The following is a 25,713-nucleotide window of genomic DNA, read 5'->3' as shown; positions in this document are numbered from 1 at the left end:
GGAATCCATGTAGTGTGGGAGTATGTTATATGAACAAGTGGAATGGATCGGATAACGAAGTTTGTAGGGAAAACATGGACTGGATTTCATGCGGTGAGGGAGTACTCTATATGAACAAGTGGAATGGATTTGATAACGACGCACCAAAGAGGATCTCTACCTTACGCTGTAAAGAAAAAGAAAACTGACAGATTTATGATCATATATTAGAGTTATTAATGAAATAATATATGGTTATTTATTTAAACTCATATTCTGGCCACATTATATGGAATTTTTGTAAAAAAAAAAAATTTTTTTTTTTTTTTTTTTGACACCAAAATTATTTAGGGGGGCTTGAAAACATTTTAGGGTGGCCGAAGGCCTGTTTTAGGGGGGCCTAGTGACACCACTGATAAGAACCATAGAAACTTGAACAAGGACTACAGTATCCCCACTGCTGCAGCTCTTGTGGAATGTTTCTTGTCTCCAGTAGGCAAGACTTGTCAAAAGTGGTCTAAGAAATGAAAACCAGATGACCAGCAACAGTGTCAAGGGCACTTTCACAAAATACTTTAAGCTGAGACTGAAATGCCCTCTTGCTATCTCAGTGTATTTTCTGATCAAACCAAGGCAGCATGAGGAGTTGAAGTCAACCGTCTGTTGTTGCACCTTTGAGCTGTGAAATGTGGTCGTAACAGAGTCTTAACAGAATACATGTGAAAAGGTAGCTCAATGATGTGATGTGATAATAATATATAATATGTGTATGGCCCGGATGCAACTTTTAAAAGCCTAAATAACAATAAACAGATTCTTTACAAAGGAGAAGGTTAATGATGATGAACATTTACTTTAAAAAATGGTTAACCACAAATGAAATTGATAAAAACTGATTTCATCTACTGTATTTTGAAAATGGTATGAGGGAGACATCTGCCACACATTTAATGCTTTGTCCTCCATGTCAACACAGCTGAGTTTTGCTCCATGTTTCTTTTGGTTCCATTAAGCTTGCTTCATTCTGAAAGCTTCAACCTATGCAGGAAGTGTTTGGCTCAATTAGTGGTTGATGAACAGTCAAGACAGACTGGTCTTTGTGACTATTTTGCAGAAGTGTTTTGTGAAAGTGCCTTGCGGCAACCAAGGACTATTAATGCATGTAGGTAGCAAAGGCTGAACTGTCTATAAAACATCCAGTTCGCCCAGTTCAAGCTCAAGTTCTCTACCAGAGGCCTGGGAGCTTGAGGGTTCTGTGCAGTATCGTAGCTATTCCTAAGACTGCGCTCTTCTGGACAGAGATCTCTGAGGTTGTTGCTGGGATCTGTTGGGACCACTCTTTCAGGTTTGGGGGGTAACAGCACCAAGTGCTTCAGTGACCACTGGTACCACTGAGGCCTTGACTCTCCACAACTTCTCTATTTCCTCTTTCAGCCCTTGGCATTTCTCCAGTTTCTCATGCTCCCTCTTCTTGATGTTACAGTTGCTTGAGATTACTGTATCTACCATCACTGCTTTCTTCTGTAACTTGTCAGCCACCACCCACAGTATCTTAGCCCTGCCATTCTTCACCCTCCTTGGTGGAGGCTCAGACTTTGACTGTGGGACTTCCAGTCCATACTAGGTACAAATGTTGCTGTACACTATTCCAGCCACTTGGTTATGGCATTCAATGTATGCTTTGCCTGCCTGCATTATGTTCTGGAATGTCTCAGGGGCATCTTTGCACAGCCTGCATCTTGGCTTCTGTCTGGTGTGGTAGACTTAGCCTCTTTGCTCTTGTGCTGAGGGCCTGCTTTTGTTCTGCCATGATTAGTGCCTCTGTGCTGTCCTTCGATCAAGCCCTTTTTAGCCACTGGTAGGATTTGTTGATATCAACCACTTCCTCATTCTGCTGGTGGTACATGCCATGCAGCAGTTTTTCTTCCATGTTAGCTCTTGTTTCTTCTTTTCTACCTTGAATTTCTGCTGTCTGAGACAATCACTTAGGAGTTCATCAGTGGGGGCTTTTTTTCTGATGTACTGTAGGATCTTGTTTATTTCATCCTGTGTAGTGGCTCTGATGCTCACTAGTCCTCTGCTTCCCTCCTTTTTCTTAGTGTACAGTCTCAGGATGCTTAACTTGGGGTGAGACCCCCTGTACATCGTGAGGATCTTTTGTGTCTTCATGTCAGTAGCTTTTATCTCCTACTTTGGGCAGGCTAATGTACCAGTGAGGTATCTAATGCACCAGGAAGAGGGACAATCACAGACTGATCAGGAAGGTTAGCTCTGTGGTGGGCAGGGAGCTTGAAACAATGATGGATGTGATCACAGACTGGCCAGGTTGGTCCGATGGCGGTGAGATTTCAAATGATTGCTACAGTGAGTTACAGAACCTCTAAGTTTCTTCTCTCCCCTTCCTCACCGCTGACCTTGACTAGCCTTTTTTATTTTATTTTTTTCTGAAACAGAACTGAATTTGTAAACATCCCAAAAATTTTTTTAAAAAGCACTGAGCAGTCAGCAGAGTTTCCCCCAGAAAAGAGGCTAAGCCCGCTGGTAGATGGCCATCCGCTGGCCGACCGCCAGCCAACCGTGATTTAGTAAAATAAAAAGATTAAAGTTGACAGGAAAGTTGAAAATACTGCTATTTATTATTTGATATTGTAAGATATTTGTGCCAAATATTTACACAACTACAGTTTTACAAAAAGGCACTTTTGAAAAACTTTTTTTAACAAAAATACTATTTTAAAAAAATACTACTTGATTGCACCTAATTTAAATCCGAAATTAAGTCACATTTACAAATAAATTACATTAACCAAAAAAAGTGCAAACAAAGCACCAACACACGTCTCACATAAAGGCCAATGAGTAAGAACAGACAACTCTGAAAAACAGAGAGATGCTGTACTGTACTGTGCATATCTAATGCTGAATTTAATAGCATAATTTTACTGGTAAACAAGGATAATTGTAAGAGCCAGTTAATGGGGAGTTCATATAGAATAATAATTTAGATTAAAAATGTATAAATATGCTTAATTTAATTTTGAGAAATTCATGATGAGTATATTTTCTAGAATGTATAACTTAGTTAATGTAAAAGGATGCTTTTATTGTGAAAAGTAATTTGGCTTCCACTACGTAATGCGTAACATTAATATTGGCCGTATGCACGTTTGAGTTCAGATTGCAGTTGGATACGGTGGAAGCAGCACAATTTTTTGACCGATCTGTACCGAGCCTTTCATTTTTTTTTTGTAAGTGTACTTTTTTGAATTCCTTAAGTAAACATCATAAAAGAAGACTTGGTTTCAGTCGAGTGATTCAAATATTGGTTGTTAGACAAACTGCAAAGGTGGTACAACGAACTATTGGGACGCAGAGTGCCACTATATAAAGTCAAAAAATTGCTAATGGAGCGCCTTTCCTTTTGCCTGGACAACGCGGCTGATGAGAAAAGCGCCTCGCAGAGAGAAAAAAGAGACTGAAACGGGTAACCTTTTGAATGATTCTCCAAGAAAAGGTAACGAAAAGGCTTCTTTATCTTTGAATATTGTAAAGAAAAGACAATATACGGATGGATGAAGGAGCGCTGACGAAAATTGAAGCTAAAGCCTGTCGTAAAATTCCACTGAATGCAGTTAATTGTCCGAGACACGTGTGCATGTCAGTAACGGATTCGGTCAATGTGGAGCTTTTGTGATATATGAACAGTTTGTTTGCACTCAGTTAGACAAGAAAGGCAACTTTGAAGTACGTGCTTTAAACTTTGTGCCTGCTTACTGCACATTAACTCCGCGATTATAAGATGGCTGACGGAAATGCTGACACGCGTGGTGAGGATAAATTGGAACAGAGGAGAGAGCGCAAGCTAACTGAGAAGGGCGCTGAGGAGAGAATACAACGGTTCATAGCATTAAGAAGACGAACGTTAGCCACTCTAACCAGCCAAATTAAAGAGATAGAGACATTGAAGTGTGATGCTCAAAATGTGGAAAGTGTTCAGCGTAAGATGGAGGGTGATTTTGCACAGTCTCTAAACGAGTTTAATAGGCTCAATATGGAAGTTTACAATCTGTTGTCTGAAGAGGACAAATTTCACGACCAAAATAATTGGTACGAACCTAAAATGGATCAGATAACAGGCTTCATGAAAGAAACTAAAAGATGGCTGACAGGAGTGCATGATTCCACAGAGGGGGAAAACCTAATAGATGAAGAAGATACTGTTTTGCCTAGTGACAGTGTTTCACAGATAGGGTTCAGTAATGTTGCTAAAGCACACTCTCATGTAAGTAACATTTCCAGCACCTCACGTGTATCGTCCGCGCGTGCCCGTCAGGAAGCAGAGCATGCCGCTCTAACGAAACGACAAGAAGCGTTGAGGAAAAAACAGGAGCTTCAATTCCAAGAAATTAGAATTAAAGCTGAAAAGGAAGAATTAGAACTGGAGACGGCATTAGCTGAAAGCCAAGCAAGAATACAAGTGCTTAAAGAGTATGAAACGTTGGAAGATGACAGAGGTAGTCACGTGTCAGTGCAAAAATCAATAAGTGGAAACATAAAAAAGGAAAGAGTTAGCATGTCGCTACCGCAACATGCTACAATGAATGTTCATGCACCAAGACAAGTGCAGCGTACACAAATACCACACCTAGCATCGCCAGTTTCAAACCAAACTTCTAGAACACAAACAGGGAATGATATTGTGTCAGTCATGCAGAAGCAGAACGCAATAACTGAATTGTTAGTAAAGCAACAACAGCTTTCGCAGCTACCAACAAAGGACATTTCTGTGTTCAAAGGTGATGCGCTGCAGTTCAAGTCTTTCATGAGAGCATTTGAACATGCCATAGAGCAGAAAACAGACAATGACCAAGATAAACTATATTTCTTGGAACAGTTCACAGATGGTGAGCCGCAAGAGCTCGTTCGTAGTTGCGCTCACATGACACCATGCAAGGGCTACAAAGAAGCCAAGCGACTTCTGCATAAGCATTATGGAGATGAGCTTCGGATCGCCAGTGCGTACGTGGAGAAAGCTCTCAAATGGCCACAAGTGAAAGCAGAGGATGGGAAGGCATTAAATGCTTACGCAATGTTCCTGATAGGATGTCGTAACTCTATGGAAGATATTGAGTTCTTGGAAGAGATGGATAATCCTACCAATCTGCGCGCATTGATATCCAAACTGCCCTACAAAATGAAAGAACGTTGGCGAACAGAAGCTTTCAACCTCAAAGAACAACGTGGTCACAGGGCCAGATTTACTGATTTGGTGAACTTCATAGACCGCCAAGCTAAAATAGCAATTGATCCTCTCTTTGGTGACATATCAGATAGTCGCTCACCCATAGCTGCTAAGATGAACCAAAAGGGAAAGCAAGCGGTGAAAAAGGAGTTTCGTGGAAGCAGTTTTGCAACCAATGTAGTTCCTGAATCCAAAGAGCCTCAAGAAAGAACTGCCAAGGTCAAGCCTGCGAGCAATGGAAAAGCGGTGAACGCCTTTGATAAACCCTGTCTGTACTGTCAGCAGTCACATGCTCTTGCTTCATGCAGTAAGATCAAAGGCCAGTCTCATCAAGAACGAGTGGAATTCCTAAAATCAAAGGGTCTATGTTTTGGTTGCTTGATCCCTGGACATCTCAGTAAAACCTGTAAACGAAAAATGGAGTGCAAGGAATGTGGATTTAAGCACCCTGATATTCTGCACAAAGAAAAAGATTGCAGTTCCGCCTCATTAAGAAAGAATGATGGCGTTACTGGTGAAGAGTTGCTAGTTGCTGAGGTTCCCATCACACAGGAGTCTTGCGCCCTCACAGGGGCCGGAGAAGCTGATTGTGTGCTGTGGATAGTACCGGTGAAAGTCAAGTCGAAAAACAGTGAACAGTATGTAGAAACGTACGCCTTTCTAGACCCGGGAAGCACGGCAACATTCTGCACGGAAGACCTGCAAAAGAAATTGAATGTGCAAGGGAAACCAACCAAAATACGTCTCAGCACCATGGGTCAAGATGCACCAGAAAACCAGAAGCTTATGGATAGTCTGGTTCTATCAGAGCTCAAAGTGTGTGGGCTGGAGGACAGTATGTACGTAGAGTTGCCCAAGGTTTTTACTCACAGCAGCATACCTGTTCATGCCGGAAACATACCCAAGCAGTCTGATATCCAACAGTGGCCTTACCTAAGTGAAGTGAACTTGCCAGAGTTAAAAGCTGATGTAGGCCTACTTATTGGAGCAAACTGTTCAAAAGCGATGAAGCCCTGGCGCATCATTAACGGCCAGGATGGAGGTCCTTATGCCATCAAGACAACCATAGGCTGGGTTGTGAGTGGACCTGTAAGGAGAAATGAAGTGGAGAGTGAAACACCTCACTCATTCGTGAACAGAATCTCATTGGTGGAGATAGAGAATCTGTTGATCCAACAGTACAACACTGACGCAATTATGAGGACAAGGAAGAGCTGTCTCAAGAAGACAAAGCTTTTTTGCAGTATGTGGAAAAGACAACAGTTTTTAAGAATGGGCATTACTGTGTCGGATTGAGAGTGCCACTATAATAATATTGTCACTACGTACAAAACATGCTTACCATATTCGGTCTTGTAAAGCCAGTTGCTGAATTTTAGCTCAACTAACCATTTGTGGTTAAACCCGCTCATTTGTTGTTTATTGCTGTGGCTCTGACAACCTGCTAACTCCAGTGGCAGCTGAAGGTGGCTCGGCCTCAGGACACATTAGAGTCGCGCGGGGCTCCGCGAACAGTGTGCGGACTTGAGCGCGCGGTGGTGGCATTTATACTTGGCGCTTACGTCAGTGCAGTATTCTCCAAAAAGACGGGGGGCAGTACGCTATATAACCAGTGGTAATACGATAAAAAGAGAGCAGATGGTTGAATGGAGCACGGCGCACGTGGTCCAGACCAAGTTATAAAAGGTGCACGACGTAACACCTTTTATAAACAAGCGGAGCCTAGCCTGGTGGAAGGGTCGGCAAAGCCTGGTGACCCGCCATTGGGCACAATTCCTTTGCTTGATGACCAGGACAAATAGCCAAAGAAACATGTGGGACTCAGACATTTTTTTACTATAATTGTTGTTCTGTTTGTTAATTGTGCTAAGGCTGCTGTACCCTGAGCTCCCGCAATGATACATAAGCATATAAGTTCCTGTCTGTGCCCCTCTGAGGTGTCCTTAAAGTGTTGTCTGTAGACTAAATTCTCATATTTGTCATATAAAGGCGTGCCATGAGGCAGTTTGAGGTGTGAGATCCAAGGTTCTCAAGCATGGAACAGAGACAAGACCTCAACCTGGTAGCAGAGGTCTGCCCCCAATTCGCCCGTCCACCCCGGCCTCCACCTCTAGGATACGAGCCACGCNCCCCCCCCCCCCCCCCTACTTTTTGTTAATATCCAATTCAAAGATTTTTCCTTTAGCAGTTTTTGTGGGAAAATATAAGGTGCTTAGTTAAGAAATATTGTAGAAATTACAAAACTTTGAAGGTCAGAAGTGTAACTCAAGCTGTGATACCATAAAACATTTATGTTTAGATATTTACTGTAGTTGAAATAATCTAATTATTCTTGCTTATCACCCCACCTGTGTTTACTCCATTTCTCCTGCAGGCAACAATTATCCCACACTGCCTGCAACAAATATTTTTGACACAGAGTTCGCAAACCCTTTTTCTGTAGCATCTAACACAAATTTCTTTCTTTTTTTTTTTTTTCCTAAGTTGGTGACGCAAGCTCAGAGGCCTTGATTTAGGAATTGTTTTAAGAACCCAAATGCTTCTAGCTTCAATGCAGACGTTATCAATTATCAGAGCGGAGCAACTCTTTCAAAGTAGTAGAAATATAGTTTTCACTGTAGTTGGCCATGCCTAAGACGACATCATTTTTAGACTGTTTGAAGTCTAGGATGACTCAAAGTACTTGTTTGTCTTTCAAAATTTTTCAGCAAGAATATTTTATGATTCTCTTCAAGTGATGTTAGTTTTAACGCGTTTCCCAATTCTGTTTTAAATAGAAAAATTGCATTTCCTGCAAAAATGCAGTGTGAATAATGACATTTCTAGGTGGAAGTATGCTGAAATAGTTAGCAGCAGTAAGAAATTGACAGTTTTTCCAGAATTCCAATGTGTTTCACTGAGAAAAATTGCTGAAAAACCTGACTAATCCTTAAAAGTTATCAATACCAAAAGTAGCACCCATCTCCTAAACGAGCTGAACATTTTAATACCTGAATGGCTGAAATAACTTGAAATTTGCAGGATGAGTCAGATGCCAAAAAACGTACAGAAGTAATCAGATACAAGGAAATAAAGAGGAACATGATCTCAATAATGTGAATGCAATCTTAGTTGAAATTGTAGTTATTAATCTCATCTAAACCAAAAGAATTTCTTGGATGGGATGTTTGGAACTTAGAAGTATTATTTTCAGTTTTTTATCCATGCCAGAATTTTGAGTACTTTAAACTATTTTCATCTTTGAGTAACCTCACACACTAATGGTCAATACTTGTGTCTTTTTTCAACAGCTTTCGTAATTAAATAAACATCTTTTTTTAGCAATGTAATCACATTTTCCTTCACCCCTCTTTGGAAAGTATTTAAACCATGTTAAATAATTGATTATAGGTACTTCAGTATATAGATTTACTGAGGTCAGAATAAACTTTAGACTTAGCCTTTTAATTAAAATGTTCCAATCAAAAATCTATCTTTTATTTATTTATTTTAAGTGAATATCATATCTCTAAGTGAAAAATAATGAAATAGTTTCACAGTTCTAAACCGGCCTTTAGGGTGAAGTTTATATAATTCTCTAATTGAGTATAAAGAACAATGTTGTGAAAATAGCCTGTGTTCTCTGTTTCCTTTGCGTTTTGCTATTGTAATCCAAAATTCTAGTTTTCATTTGTTCACAAAGAGCTAAATCAAAGCTTCCACTTTTAGGCCACAGTGAAAAAAGAGAAAGAGAGAGAGATAAAGTTATCTGTATGGTAGGCCTTTAATACAACCCAACTGCTGGTGCAGCTGCTTACTTCTAGTCACGATAGAGAGAGATAGAGAGAGAGAGCGAGAGAGAGAGAGAGAGAGAGAGAGAGAGAGACGTGTGTGTGTCAGATGTATTCATCTGTGTATCTATAGCTCTATGTTCCTTCCCTTTGGAAGGAGAAGAGAAAAATCAGGAGTCAAAATTGAACTTTAGACATGTTACATGTGTTCTAACCTAACACAAGTAACAGACAAGTCAAAACAAAACAGCACATAAATTACAAACCAAGACACATAAAAACACAGACCAGTAAACAAAAGGAACCTATTAATCTAATGTGTTGACCTAATTATTAATTTCTTTATGCTAATTAATTCCTACTTTTTATATGTGCACACAAACTAATAATTTATATTATAAAAAGGTTGTAGTTTTATTTAGCTCAACACACCCAGTTTTAGATATTTCTTCCTTAGTTTTTTATTTATTTTTTTATTTAAACATTTTTAAGTAAATTTGGGTTGGAGAGTGTGGCTTGCCCTCCAGTTCTCCAAATAGTCCTTAAGCAAGCATGTAATCACACCACGCCTCAAAAGATATTAATTGTTTCTTTGCAGTTTTAGCAGGACATCTGTTTTTTTTCTTTTGTCATTAAAATGACTCATTTTGTACAACCTGATCATAGTTCCCCCAGAGTTTCAACAGATCATCCAAGTGTTAACTCCTATTTTCTTGACTAGTCTTCTGACTATTATTCCTATTTCCTGTAGCTTTTCTTGCAGCTTTTTATTTTATCTTGACAGTTTTTATTTTCACCAAAACAAATACATTGCTTACGCCTGTCAGCTGGCTCTATTTTTTGATTCCTGTCTTTATGTTTTCCTTTGCCTGTTTAACTAACTTTTTCTTGCTTATTATTATTGTTTCTATTTTTTTTAATCACACATGCTCAATTGACCTTCATATTATCACTCACTCGTCTAATCCTGGCCGGTCTGTGTCCAAAGTAACTGACCCCAATGTGAATCCAGTCTCTAAGTTTTGCTCACAGACACCAGGATTTATAGTTATTAAACATTCACACTGACTATCTCGGCCAGTCTGTCGTGAGATGGGGTGACGGAGACGAACCCAGAACGCAGACTCATGTTTTTCTTAAAAAAGAAACTAATTTATTAAACTGAAGAATTAACAAAACCAAAAGCTGATGTGGCAGCACACAAATAGGAAACATAAACTAACTCAAAACTAAGATGGAAACAAAAATACAAACTGAGGCAGCGAGCAGGAACAGGCGAGACGGGAACACGCACTGGAAATGACAAACAATGAATCAGCAGAGTATGGGAGGAAATAACTGGGTTTTAACACACTGAGGATAATGAGGTGAGTGGGGGCCAGGTTTTGTTTCGGGGTTTTTTGGCCGGTCTGGATCTTTTTTGGTGGGAGTTTTCGTGGGAGTGAGACCTCAAACGTTTTTTGGACTTTGTAAATAAAGAAAGTGTGGTGGCAGTATTTTTTGATATTGAGAAAGAGTACAATATGTTGTGGGTAGAAGGTTTATTAATTAAATTACAACTAAAAGGAATTCATTGGAAAATGTTTAAAAAGAAAGAAAAAATTTTATTAAACAGAACAATAAAGGTGAAAATAGGTCAAAACTGTCTAGAAAGTCTCAGGTGGAAAATGGAACACCTAAAGGGAGTATTGCCAGTCCGATACTATTTTCAATCATGATAAATGACATAGTTAATGACATTGGAGGTGGGATGGGTTGTTCTTTATTTGCAGATGATGGGGCTATATGGAAAAGAGGCAAAAAATGACAATTTACCAGTAAGAAAATACAAAATTTATGAAATAGAGAAATGGGGATTAAAGTTCTCAGTGGAAAAAACAAAGGTTATGTTTTTTACACAGATAAAAATTAGGCAAGAAATAAAAATCAAGTTATATAACCAGGACTTGGAACAAGTAAAATGTATAAAGTTTTTAGGAGTCTGGTTTTATGAAAAAATTAAATGAAATATCCACATACAGAAAATAATAGATAAATTCAAAAAAGTATTAAATATTATGAGATGTTTAGCTGGCAGTTACTGTGGAGCAGATAGAGGAACATCAAAATATATATATACTGGATTAATCAGATCAAACATAGATTATGGATGTTTAGTTTATGGGACAGCTGCAAAAATACATTTAAGAAAGTTAGACATTATTCAACATCAGGCACTAAGAATTTGCATAGGAGCTTTCAAAACCACTCCAACAACAGCATTAGAAGTGGAAATGGGAGAACCACCATTAGACCTAAGAAGAACACAAATCATGTTAAATTACTGGTTGAATTTACAAAGCAATAAACCGGATCATCCAACTCTTGACATTTTAAATGAATGTTGGAAAAAGAAAAAAGAAAGACAGGAAGTTTTGGATGGGTAATTAAAGAAAAAACAGAGGAATATAATATACATAATATAACAATATGTTCAAATCAACCATTGTCAATAATTCCACCTTGGATTTTACCAGAAGCTACAGTGGATTTGAAATTATTGGAAAGGAAAAAAGATCAGGGTGTTATTAATTTACATACAGTACAAGAATACATAGATAGTTATTATCAGTACATTCAAATATATACAGATGCATCAAAAACAATAGAGAAAATAGGAGTAGCATTTGTAGTTCCAGAATTTCAAATAAAAGTAAGTAAAAGAATAAAAAACAATCTATCAGTGTACACAGGAGAAATGTTGGCAGTTCTATTAGCTATACAGTGGGTGGAAGAAGTAAAACCATTAAAACAATTATATGTTCCGATTCAAGTTCGGTATTATTCAGTTTAAAAAACAGTCATTCAGATAGCAGACCAGACATTTTACTAGAAATAAGTCATACATTATTCAGAATACAACGGATGGGATTAACTGTAGTATTTCTTTGGGTACCAGCACACATAGGGGTAAGTGGAAATAAGAAGGCACATAAAATGGCGAAGAAGGCAACACAAAGTGACATAAATTTTGCAGTTAAAACAAGTAAATCTGAAATAAGAAGTATAATCAAAGAAAGGCTGAAGAAAGCATGGCAGAAGAGACTGGAGAGAGATAACAAAGGAAGGTGGTTTTATAAGATTCAAAGGGTGGTAGGAGAAACGAGAGCTGGAAGAAGCAGAAAAGAAGAAAGAGTAATAACAAGACTTAGATTTGGACAGACAGGACTTAATTACACACTTTTTACAATAAGCAAACAAAACACAGGGGAATGTGTCTATTGTGGACAGAATGAAACAGCAGAACACATAATGGAATGTCAGAAATATGAACAAGAAAGAAGAGTTATGAAAAGACAGTTTGAAAATATTAAGGCAAAACTGAATATAATAGACACAAAGGAACTTGGGGAGCAAACATATACAAATTATAATAAGTTTTTTGAAAAAAACAAAACTGTTCAATAGAATTTGAGTTTCCTGTAAAACAAAGAAATAAGCAATAGGAATTAAACCATCTCGAACCACACTCCATACCAGTAGGTGGCGGTAATGCACACCACAAGTTGTTTGCCAACCGCCATTAAACACCATAAGAAGAAGAAATGATGAGTGGGGGCAGGTGAAATGATTACTAAGTAGGGACAGGTGAAGATGGGCGTGGCAGGGAAACCAGGAGGGAGACTGAGGAGTAAATGAAACATGAACACGAGGCAAGACAGGATCCAAAACAAAAACACACAAAACCAGATAACAGAATAAACTAAACTGCACAAAAGACCAGTTTTTGTTTTTTTGCACACAATCAGCTGCAGCAGCTTATCATATCATGATGCCCTGGAACCTTCAGACTCCCACTCCCCACAGACACAACTGTTCTTTGTGATTGTTTTATCATAAGCTAAGCGTAACCTCATTTCAGCAATCAAATCATTTTAACGATATCGAAGTTTGTTTACATTTTATCATTGGCTAAGCGTAACCTCATTTTTGACATAAATCAGGATACGTCTGAGGAGCGGACCCAAGAACCAGACACGGAGGCAGACTAAAGGTAAGTGAGTTTATTTACAGGTGAGTTATTTTCAGGTGAGTATGAAATGTACATCCAGGTAATCGTCAGGGAGATCTGAAACAGGCGAGGAGGCACAAGGTGAGTCTCAGGTTTAGCACTGCTTGAGATTAAGGAGTGGAGAGTAATAGTTCTTTCTGTCTTACTGTTCCAGGAGCATTGAGGTGCGTGGAGGTGACGAGGAAAGAGGAGGCGGCAGTCCAGGCGAGGAGAGGAGGTCCGGAGGTCCAGTAGCAGGTAAGTTCTCCCGGTAAGAGCAAAGCAGAGTCCAAAAACGAGAGGCCAGATCCAAAAGCGAGACACTTCCTGAGGCAAAGTAAACAACACGAAGGCATAAGTTTCTTTTTCACAGAGAAAATTACAAAAATGTGAAGGTTAATCTGCTCATTCACACCAAATCCAATCCCGATGCCACCCGATGCCACAATGCCAAACATATCAAATGCAGAGAAAATAGCTGTATTTCACCAACTCACCCATAAAAACTTAGCAGAAATTATAAATCCATTAAGCTCATCCTCCTGCTGTCTTGATATCCTTCCTTCAACCTTCCTTAAGAAAGTTCTTCCTGTCATTGCATCTGACTTTATTCAAATAGTAAACTCATCTCTCTAATCAGGTGTTTTCCCCCAGGCTCTAAAAACAGCAGTTATCAAACCTCTGTTAAAAAAGAACAATCTGGATAAATCACTATTGCAGAATTATGGGACAATCTCCAACCTTCCATTCATCAGCAAAATTATTGAAAAAGCTGTATTTCAACAGTTAAATTGTCACAGTTTCACTGCTCCTGCCACGCCTCCTGCTCTAATGCCACAGTCCCAGTAACTTTCCACAGTCAAGCAGTCCATGACACGCCCCCGGATCTCATGCCACAGTCATCATCATGATCATCTTCACCTGTTACTGCTACTACTTAAGTTCACCACCTACTCACAGACTTTGCCAGATTATTGAAAGGTTTTCCAAGTAGATGTCCAGTGTTTTCTTCACAGTCCATGCCTGACTCTCGACCCTTGCTCTTTGCCTGCTCCCTGCCTGATACCACCACGGACTCTGACTCACAGAAACAGACCTTGCTTCTCACCTCTTGGTTTGTGCTTCTATGGATTTGGCTCTCTATCTCTGATCTCCTGGCTTTGACCTCTCGCCTGTCCCCGGACTACTGCTCTTGCCCTAACCCTTTGCTAACAGACTCTGTCACTCTCTTCTCAAGACCCTCTGCGGACTTACCAGTTCCAAGTCCCGTCCTGCCCCACGCAGAGAGTGCTGTCCTGGGAACTAGCGTTCCCATTAGCTTAGTGGTCTTAATAAATATTTTAAAACTTCGCCGTTGTCTGTCTGAACTGAATCCACATTCACTGAGCCTTGTCATAAATAGCTTCTGAACAACAACCAACCGCTTTGATATCTTTCAGTCCGGCTTCTGTGCTCACCACAGCACAGAGACTGCCCTCGTCAAAGTGTTCAATGATGTCCACATAAATACAGACTGTGGAAGAACCACAGTGTTGGTTCTACTGGACCTCAGCGCAGCATTTGACACTGTTGACCATAATATATTAGTATAGCGACTGGAGAGCTGGGTCGGACTCTCAGACACAGCACTCAGCTGGTTCAAATCCTACCTAAACAACAGGAACTTCTTTGTATCTATAGGCAACTTCTCTTCAGAGCGAACAGAAGTCACATGCAGAGTACCCCAAGGTTCAATCCTAGGACCCCTTTTATTTAATATCTACATGCTCCCACTAGCCCAGATTAAACAAGTAATAACATTAGTTACCATAACTATGCAGATGACACACAGCTCTATATTACGATGTCACCAGGTGACTCTGAACCTATCCTAGCACTGAACAGATGCTTAGAACAAATCAATGTGTGGATGTGCCAAAACTTTCTCCAGCTGAACAGAAACAAGACTGAAATTTTTATCTTTGGACCTAAAGAGGAACGATCAAGAGTCAGCGCGCAGCTTCAGGTATTATAGCTAAAAACTAGAGATCAGGCCCGAAACCTGAGTGTAGTAATGGACTTAGACCTAAACTTAAGGGACACATAAAAACAGTTACAAAGTCTACCACCTGAAGAACATCTCCAGAATTTAAGGACTAATGTCACAACAAGACCTAGAGAAAATTATGCACGTGTTCATCTTTTGCCGTCTTGATTACTGCAACAGTGTCCTCACAGGTCTGCCAAAAAAAATCAATCAGACAGCTGCAGCTGATCCAAAATGCTGCTGCTCGTGTTCTCACTAAGACCAGAGAAATAGAGCACATCACCCCAATTTTAAAGTCCCTACACTGGCTCCCTATAGCTCAGAGAATAGACTTTAAAATACTTCTATTAGTTTATAAATCACTGAACGGTCTAGCACAAAAATACATTGAAGACTTACTATCATCGTATCAACCCTCCAGAACACTCAGGTCTTCTGGTTCTGGTATACTTTCTATCCCCAGAACCAGAACCAAACATGGAGAAGCAGCTTTCAGTTTCTATGCACCATCAATCTGGAACAAACTCACTGAAAACTGCAAAACAGCCAAAACACTAAATTCCTTTAAATCAAGGCTGAAAACTCACCTGTTTACAGCTGCCTTTGATTAGTAGTCCACAAACAAATTCAGGTGTGAAGCTGCTCTGAACAAAATATCTTATTACATATTGACCATCTCCTTAAGATTATCAAGTGTATCTGCTTGATGATTTTTATGTTTTTTTTTGTTTTTTTTTTGGATGATTGTAATTATGTTTTTGATGACTGTTATGATGTTTTTTGATGATTGTAATGTAATTCTACTGATGTTTTTATTATGTAAAGCACTTTGAATGCCTTGGTGCTGAAATGTGCTATGCAAATAAATTTTTACTTTACTTACTTTTACTTACTATATTTTACTGTTTGTCTTTTACAGCAGTACGGAACTACATTACCATTTAGCATTTATACAAGTTTTAACTGTTTGCACCTTTGTGAGATCCCTTTAAATAAAACACGTTATAAAGCTGTAATGAGTTTAACAGAAATGAGAAATGAGCACAAACCATATTTTACAGAGAGCATTTTAGAAACTGCTGATCTGCTGGGACTTTAACACACAATGGTCCAAAACCATATCCAAGTGAGTAGCAGTTGTGTGGATGAAAATGCCTTGCTGATATGAGGGGCCAGAGGAGAATGAGGAGACTGGTTTTGATGACAAAAAAGCAATACTAACTCAAAGGTCTGCAGTATACCATCTCTGAATGCACATAACATCGAACCTTGAAGCAGATGGGCTCCAGCAGTAGAAAATCACATCAGGTGGCACTCCTTTCTGATAAGAACAGAAAATTGAGGCTACAATTTACACAGGCTCACCAAAATTGGACAATGGAAGACTAAAAAACATTGACTGGTCTGATAATTTTTGATTTCAGCTACAACATTTAGATGGTAGAGTCTGAATTTGACATAAACAACATGAAAGCATGAATTCATCCTGCCTTGTATCAATGGTTCAGGCTGCTGCTGGTGGTGTGATGGTGTAGGAGATATTTTCTTGGCACACTTTGAGTCCCTTAGACACAACTGAGCACTGTTTAAATGCCACAACCTACCTAAGTATTGTTGACCATGTTCATCCATTTATGACCACAGTGTACCCATCTTCTGATGGCTGCTTTCAGCAGGATAATGCTCCATGTCACACAGTTCAAATCATGGCAAACTGGCTAATTGAACATAACATTGAGTTCACTGTACTCGAATGGGCTCCACAGTCACCAGATCTCAATCTAATAGAGCCCTTTTGAGATGTGGTGGAATGAGAGATTCACATCATGGTTGTGCAGCTGACAACTCTGCACAATCAGCATGATGCTAAAATGTCAATATGAACCAAAATCTCTGAGGAATGTTTCCAAAGCCTTGTTGAATGTATGACACAAAGAAATAAGGCAGTTCTCAAGACAAAAAGGGGTACAACTTTTGAACTTTAGCGAGGTGTACCTAATAAAGCAGCCAGTAAGCACGTGTATGTGTGTATTTTTTAAAACAATTTTAAACTGTAGCATTTTTTTATATTTGTTTGTTGGGAATGTTTTTCTTTTTGTGAATTTGACCCTTTGAATTTCCCCTTGTGATCAATAAAGTATATATCTGTCTGTCAAAGATGGTGCTTCAGTGCTTATGTTCTGTCAAAGTGTTCTGGCTAACCATCCACCCAGCCCAACTCCTATCAACTAACTGGGACATGTTTGATCATATGAGTGTGATCATAAACCTGACTGTTCATGCCTTTTGGAAACATAAAAAACAACAAAACTTGAATTCCATATTTTAAGAGTTATGTAAAGCAAATGCACGGTTCGTACACTTGGAGTATAATAGTAACATATTAAATTTAACTTTATTTATCTGTAGTGGTTCCAGTAATAAAGGCTACAGTAACAATATAATATGTTATTTTAAAACTAAAGACTTTATTTGTCATCCCTACTATGACAGATTAGTACATTTATTTTACCAACATTAAGTACTGTACATGTTGGAATATAAAAGCATACTTGCCAACCGCCCCGCATTGGGCGGGACAGTCCTGCATTTAGCCCCCCCGTCCCTTGTCCCACATCACCCTGTGCGGGACAGCCAAAAGTCCCGCATTTGGCCCTCACACGCCATACTTTGAATTTCTCACGCAAAATAAACACATACGCAAGCGGCCTTTTTGTCATTGTAACGCTATATTTAGCGATTTTTCAGATCCCTCTAGCATTTTTTTAAAGCAACTAGCGACAAATCTAGTGACTTTGTCAGCTAAATGTGAGAAAGCACTCATTCTGCAGCGTATCGTAAGCCCCGCCCACAGCACTGACAGCTGTCAATCTTACAACAGAGAGGAGACCCGCTCCACTTTGTGTCCACAGTGGTGCAAAAAGCTCCCGCCCGCGCCCCCTCGAGCATGCGCGGGAGCGCGATTGTTTTTCCGTGAGTCGTGTTGTCATCTGATGACAGAGAGCTAAAGATGGAGAGGCAGAAAACTGAAGAGGCAGAAAGATAAGTATGTAGGCATGAAAGAAAGCTTTTCAAAGTGGTTGAAAGACAGCAGGAAGTTCTGTCTGAGCATCAAGAGGAGGCCTGGAAATGTTCATGTTAGCTAAAGCTACTAATACTAATAAATAACTAGTTACAGCTGTTTACTGATCAGTATTTACAATATAACAGCTGAGAGGATGGAGGGAAAGATCAAAACTTGAGAGCCCTGATCTTAAGCAACTATGATATGTGTTTAATTCAAATTAATTAATCAGTATTCAGGAAAATCATGTTGAATCTATGATGTTTGTGTGTATTTCTGGGAGTGGGTTTTTTGCATGATGTTTTAAAGACATGATCAGCTGATGAATAGATAAGCTGTGTCTGGCAACATTTTTTATATACAACTGTATATATTTGGGCAGACTGTTAGGACCCACGGCTTCTCCGGTGGGTCGTCCGGATGCCACCTCCTCCTCTCCAGTGGAGGGTCCGAATACACCTCCGTCGACCTTGGCTGTCACCATGTTCCCCTTCTCACCAGACCACTCCACACCTCCATCGGCCACAGTGAAATGCACCCAGAACCCCGCTGATCTCGCCAACACCACCACACCCTCTGACTGGCCATGTTGTGACCTTACGACCTGTTTGGAGCTGCAGCAGGAAGTAAAGGACTTCCTCCAGCAGTTAATTAAGGATCTCCATGAGCCATCAGTCTCTCCCGTGCCACCATCAGTCTCTCCCGTGCCACCATCAGTCTCTCCCGTGCCACCATCAGTCTCTCCCGTGCCACCATCAGTCTCTCCCGTGCCTCCAGCACCGCCCTCTGCAGAGCCCACAGTGCCTCCAGCGCCGCCCTCTGCAGAGCCCACAGTGCCTCCAGCAGCTCCAGCTCCTCGCAGATGGGATCACCGGAGAAGGTAGCCACCTGCCGAGCCTCCAGCGTCGCCTTCAGAGCCTTTGAGGGGGTCATCGAGGACGATGCTTCTCAGAAACCCAGTCTCCGAGGGGGTCGTCATGGACGACGCTTCTCACCCAGTCTCCTCTGCTTCCCCTCCTAGGTCTCATTGAGGGTCTGGCAGGACGCCTCGCCTCAGTCTGCTCCGCCGAGGGTCCCGGAGGATGCCTCTGTCTGCTCTGCTCTGCCGAGGGTCTGGCTCTCGCCCGCTTGGTCCTCGTCTGCCTAGCTCTCGCCCACGCCTTGTCCGGCCACCTGAACTCTTGTTCCACCAAGGGAGGCGCCCGGGCCATCCTCCCGAACTCTGGCTCCGCAGAGGGCGGTGCCCGGGCCGTCCTCCCGAACTCTGGCTCCGCAGAGGGCGGTGCCCGGGCCGTCCTCCCGAACTCTGGCTCCGCAGAGGGCAGCGTCCAGGCCGTCCTCCCGAACTTGTCCCATTACGGTGGTTTATTCTTTTATTTTTTGTCTGTTTCCCCAGTCTTTCCGGTCAGTTTTTTGTTAGTACTCTTTGCTTTTTTTTTTTTTGTTTTTGCCCACCATCCTGTGTTTTTGTTGTTCCCCCTCCATTCTCCCGTGCTAGGTTTTTTTTTGTTTAGGGATGTCAAGGGCCGTCCCTTGAGAGGGGGGTAATGTTAGGATCTGGGTTTTTGTATTTTGTTTTGTCTTCATGTTTCAGTTTGAGGTTATTGTTCGTGTTATTTAGTTGTCCTCTTCCCTGTGCCTCAGCCACCATTCACTTCTCCTCAGTTACTCTCTCTCTTCCCTGTTCTCACCCATCTACACCTGCCTCTAGCTCCGTAATCATTATCTCGTAATCTCACCTGTGCCCACTTCCACTAATCACCCTCTGCCTTTAAAACCCAGTCACTTTCCACATTTCCTTGCTGGTTCCTTGTCATACTTGTGCCTTCTAGATCTGCTGCCCTTTTGTTGTTCATGTCTCGTCGTTCCCCATGCAATGTTTGGTTGTCATCTGTTCTCAGGTCAGTTCATGTTTTGTTAAGTTAGTTAATGTTTTTGAGTTTAGGTTTTGTTTGCTGCCACGCCAGCTCTTTGCTTTTGGATCTTGATTATTTATTCAATAAATTAGTTTAGTTCTTCATCGTGAGTCTGCATACTGGGTTCGCCTCCTTCACCCCATATCATGACAAACATGACACAGACAGACTTAAACACAGATAATGTGATACTTAAAATGCGAATGTGTGTGTGTGTATGGTTGGGGGGGGGGCTGCTATTTTGTCCCACATTGACATTCCCAAATGTTGGCAAGTATGTAAAAGAATTGTCTTTGAGTGTTTTAATACTAAAAATGCAAAGAGCAATCTTTTAAAATAAAAAATATGATTAAAATCTAAGCATTTCTTAAAAAAACAATCTATTTTCCTAACAGACCTGATGTTAAACAAAAATCTTGTAATCTCAGAATTGATTTGTGGGGATCAATCTCAGTTCCTACCAAGCTAAGGTTTAGGTAAATATCTAACAAAATTAACTGAGTTGTTATCACTTTTATGATTCTGAAGGTCAGCTGGTTGTGGCAGCCATCGTGTATCACATTACCAAATGAGAACTTTCTGAGACTTTTATTAAGATCCATTTAGGGGTCCATGAGATATTTTGCTAATAGTCAGACACACGCAGACTGGGGCAAAACCATCAATGTCTGCCCTTGCCATTTGGCAAAGGGCAGACATAGAAATAGACAAACAAGAGAAATAGACAAAGTTAATTAAATTTATTTGTTTCTTTCTTTTCAATAGGCCTATCCCATGTATTAAACATGCCGTGCCTGACTAGGATAATATTATATAATGTGATTTCTTTCCCTAAAAAGTTTGCGCTTCAATTCTTATTTATTCTTTATCGTATTTTATTCCAAATTTGTTTCAAACACTAAACACGTCAGTGTAAGAATTTAATTTAAGCTAAGCTTTGATTGCTGAGCTTTACATTTGAGCTAATTAAAACAATGTGGACATACACACACAAACCCACACAGAAACGAAGCATGAGAAAAAAATATGACTGTAGTTATTATTGTCATGGAAACCAGGTGATGGAAAGTATAATGCAACATCTCTTTCTCTCTCTGTCTCCCTGGGCTACAGTGAGAATCGGACAAAAGTAAAGGTATTACAAAGCTGAACTGGCCCTCCCTCCTCCGCCCCCTTACACATACACTCACAAAGGCAGTCACACACGCTGCACAGCATGTTTAAATTTCCGTATACTCACTTACACACACATAAAGATTTAAACTGTGTGGTTTTTGGTTAGACACAAATAAATGCATATGAAAACACACCAGATAGACAGTCCATCCACTTTGCCTGGCCCTGAGATAAAACCAGAGCTCTCTCTGCTGGTGACCAGTATGTGTGCAGCCACAAAACCTCCCTTCAACACGTCCCCAGACCCGACGCAAACCCAGAAACAGGCTAAACTGGAAAAATTAGCATTTTCTCTGAAAATGCAATGTGAATACTGAGCGCTGAAGGACTTTACTGAAATTTGCTGAAGAAGGTGGAGGTGAGTTGAATAATAAATTAACTTTCACTGTTAGTTGAAATATTTTTTAAAAAAAGAAGAGACACAAGGATCAGAAGGACAAACAGAAAAAGCAGAAAAGACAAAACGGAAGCAAAAGGAGGCATACAAATACAAAAAGGAAATATAAGGACACAAAAACAAAACAGGGAGACATAAAAACACACAAAAAAGTATAAAAATGCAAAAAATAAATACAAGAAGGGAAAAAGGACCCATGAAGAGATAAATGGGACACATAAAAAACAAAAGATCAAAAAAGACAAAAAGGATGAATGAAAAAAACAAAAAAAGAGACTAAAAGGACAATATGAATGCACAAGGAAAATTAAAAAATGCATAAGGAGACATAAAAACAAATAACAAAAACAGCAGAAGACAAAAAAAACAGAATTCCAAAAACTAAAAATCCAAAGAGACAAAAAGGGTGCATTAAGGGATGAAAAGGAAGCTGGAGACATATAAAAAAAAACTAAACTGATGTATAAGGAGACATAAAAAGACAAAATAGACTCATAAGGAGGAGTAAAGAATGAGACAGAAGGAAGCTTAAGGAAACAAGAAGGCATAGAACAACACAATTAGAGCAAAGAAGCTGTAGCAGATTTAAAAGAACACACAATTTTCAAAGGATTTGAAGGGATCGTTTCCTGGCCAAAGTCCACCCTTGGACTTTGGGTGGAGTTTGCATGTTCTCCCTGTGCACATGTGGGTTTACTCCGGGTACTCTAATTTCCTCCCACAGACCAAAAACTAAAAACATGCATGTTAGGTTAATTGATGACTAAAAATTGTCCCTAGGTGTGAATGGTTGTTTGTCTATATGTGGACCTGCAATAGACTTGCGACCTGTCCAGGGTGTCCCCTGCCTCTCGCACAGTGACTGCACACCCACCCAATCTGCCCTATTTTTTGATTGTCTTTCTTTCTTTGAAGCCACTCTTTGCATAATTTCTGAATTAATTTTTTATGGATCTGGTCAGCTGGTCTCTTAACGCAAAAGAATAAATTTTCTTAGTGAGAATACTGGGCACAAGAGAGCCCTCTTGCCCCGACGGGGCATTTCCAGCTGGATACACCTTGGATTCCTGGGGGAAGTGGAAGATTGTGTGTTAATCTGTAATGTCGGTCGAGAATGTTGGATTTTTGATAACAGGATTTATGCTTTTGGGACTTGGCGGTTACCTGGTGTATCATGAAATTCGGAAGATGCTGGCAGCTGTTCGGGCCATGACAAGGCTGCCTGGTCTGTGTGAAGGGATGTGCTGAGCATTGAATGCTCAGACTCAGTTGCTTTGCAAACAAAGGTGCATATTGGATGCGACTCATGTGAGTTGCAGGCCAGCTGAGGACCTGGGAACTTGCTGGCTGAATGGAATCGACTTTAGAGAAGTTACTGACTCAGCCCAGGATGAAAGACCAGATTAATTTGGCTGTTTTGACTCACCATTGAAATGTACCAGTGAGACTCTTAAGACTGGAATGAAATCGGCAGCATTGGTCTGACTCAAACAATTCTGATATCTGAATCTGGCTCCACTGAGTTGGCCTTGGAAGGCATGTAAACTTGATGCTCTTATCCTATCAGTTTATTTTAATATGACTTAGTCAATATTATCCTGCCTTTGCTTGCTTAAACTTATTTTAGTTTGCTTGGCTAAGCTTATTTAATATTTTACTTTAGCCTGTGTTTTAAATAAATTTAGCTCAGTTTTTTTTTTCTTAAACCTGGCACCTTTGGTTGGCCTTTTATTGAAATGTTTTAACTCCTAGTTGGCCTTTGGTACTCTTAGTTAGCATTCTGGTATCATTAGTTTATTTTATTTTAGTACAGGGGTTAGGAACCTTTTTGGCTGAAAGAGCCATGAACGATACACATTTTAAAATGTAAATCCATGAGAGTCATACAATATGTTTAAAACTAAATACAAGTAAATGTGCGCATTTTATCTAAGACCAACACTTTTAAAGACAATAGGTCTCCAAATTATTTTTAATAATGTTGTTATGCTGTTGCTAACCAATGATGAATAAAGTACTTTTTACCATTAATGCAACTTCTGGTGCTGCATGGTTTTGCTGATGGCTTAATGTTCTTTAGATGTGAGAAAGACTGCTCACATGCATACGTAGAGCCAAACATTGTCAGTACAGTAATACTCACATGTTGCTGTGTGTGGTATGTGATGGGAAGCGCATTTTGACAATCAGGGTGGGTGTTGAGCTTAAAAAGATGAGTGCCCTCACAAAATTATCCAAAGCGCGCTTTGAATGATTGCAGGAGATCAGATGTGAAGCCCGCTAGCTGCTGAAGTTCAAGATTTTGAGCAGGGTCACTTGCTGTGCATACATCTTTAAACTCTCCCTGACCTGTTTCAATGTCGGCAATGAAGAATTCTATCTTGTTTTCAAATGCAAACACTGCTTGTTGAAGGAATACGATTGTATTTCCAACGCCTTGCATTGCAATCACGCTGAACTGGAATAAATGCCTTACGTCTGATCCAAAGTGAGAGAAAAGAATGCTGCTGCATTTATGTCCTTCACTTGTATTGCCTCAATTTGATTTGCCAACATGATGGTATGATCATGAACAGTTCTTGCCGACAGAGGCATGTCTTGTATCCATTTGATTATCTTGTCTTTATCTGAAAAGTCGTCAAAACGTTCACTGGCAACATCAAGCATGAATGTTTTGGCATAATCCCCATCTGTGAATGGCTTTCCGTTTCTCACAGTTGCTAAAGAACCAGCAAAGCCGAATTCCAGTCACCTTGCTGGGTCCAAATATGGAGCTGCCGCTGACTAGCTAGCTCTTGACATGCTTTCTTCCTGCTGTCCTCCACAGGATACTTCAATGCAAATGTAGTTTGACGTGTGTCGAAGTGCCGCTTTATATCTGATCGTTTCATCGATGCAATTTTGTCATTGCAAATTAGGCACACCGCAGAACCTGCTCTCTCCACAAAGGCAAATTCCTCTGTCCATTCCTGCTGGAAAGTATGATACTTCTCATCTTGTTTTGTTTTAGCCATCTTCTTCGATAAAAGGGTTTCTGCAATTAGCTGGCTGACTACTTGAATAAAAGTAGGGAAATTTACTTCCTGTTACTTTTGTTTATTTATTTTATTTAGATTATCTTAGCTCATGTTTTAGATAAGTTTAATTCAGCTTTTTATCTTATTGTGTGTGTTTTTATGATGACTGTATTGTTGTGTTTTCATGCTGTAAAGCACTTTGAACCACCTTGTTGCTGAAAAGTGCTATATAAACAAATTTGACTTCACTTTGACTTAAAAAAAGTCACTGGATGTACCGCTATAATTGATTAACTGCCGGAGTCAATCCAATTCAACATGGCTGCCACAAATAAGCAACCTTATCGAACACAAAAATGACTATGACTCAGCCAGTTTTACAGATTGAGCTGCAATTTTGTGTGGTAGTAATTGAGAGTGATGCCCTACATGTACTTTGAGTGCTAACTAAAGTATGTTTTTAAAACTTTGGCATAAACTGTAATAGTCAACTCTGTCTATCTGTTAGCTAATTATCCCATGAACCACTTGAGGGAATTTAATAAAACTTTTAGAAAGTAGTCAATGAATGTACATCTACAACTTACTAACCTTTGGAGTCAAACCAATTGAAGATGGCCGCCACACATCATATTACAACTATATTGCTACATTTAGAATAAAGAAAGTAAAAATTACTTTGACAAAATGCTTCTTATTTTGGTTTGGTTTTTTTTCAAAATCAATATAAAGCGTTTACTATTAATGAACACATATTTACTGTTAAATGCTCTGGCCTCAATTAAACTGGATTACATTAGATCAAACTGGATTATACGTGAGTAGCATGATCCCCTATAGACTGAACAGAATCTAACAGGATGTGAATTTAACTTGTGAAATGCATTTTTCATTGTTTTTCAGATTTTACTTTAGCTGCTGAGGAAATTGTAAAAGTATTGTTGTGGTTCTACTTTTTCCTTGATGTCATCGTTTATCACAGCAGCTGTTTTTCTTGGCAGCAGATATTTTTGTGCTTCCTGTAAATGTTGGTGTGTAAACTGTGCAGTTTTTCATTAAAGATTTTCTCTAATTTCTCACATGTTGACCTTTAGTG

This window comes from Kryptolebias marmoratus, linkage group LG21 (assembly GCF_001649575.2).
Source record: "Kryptolebias marmoratus isolate JLee-2015 linkage group LG21, ASM164957v2, whole genome shotgun sequence".
Taxonomy (NCBI): domain Eukaryota; kingdom Metazoa; phylum Chordata; class Actinopteri; order Cyprinodontiformes; family Rivulidae; genus Kryptolebias; species Kryptolebias marmoratus.
This window is presented reverse-complemented; position numbering follows the sequence as displayed.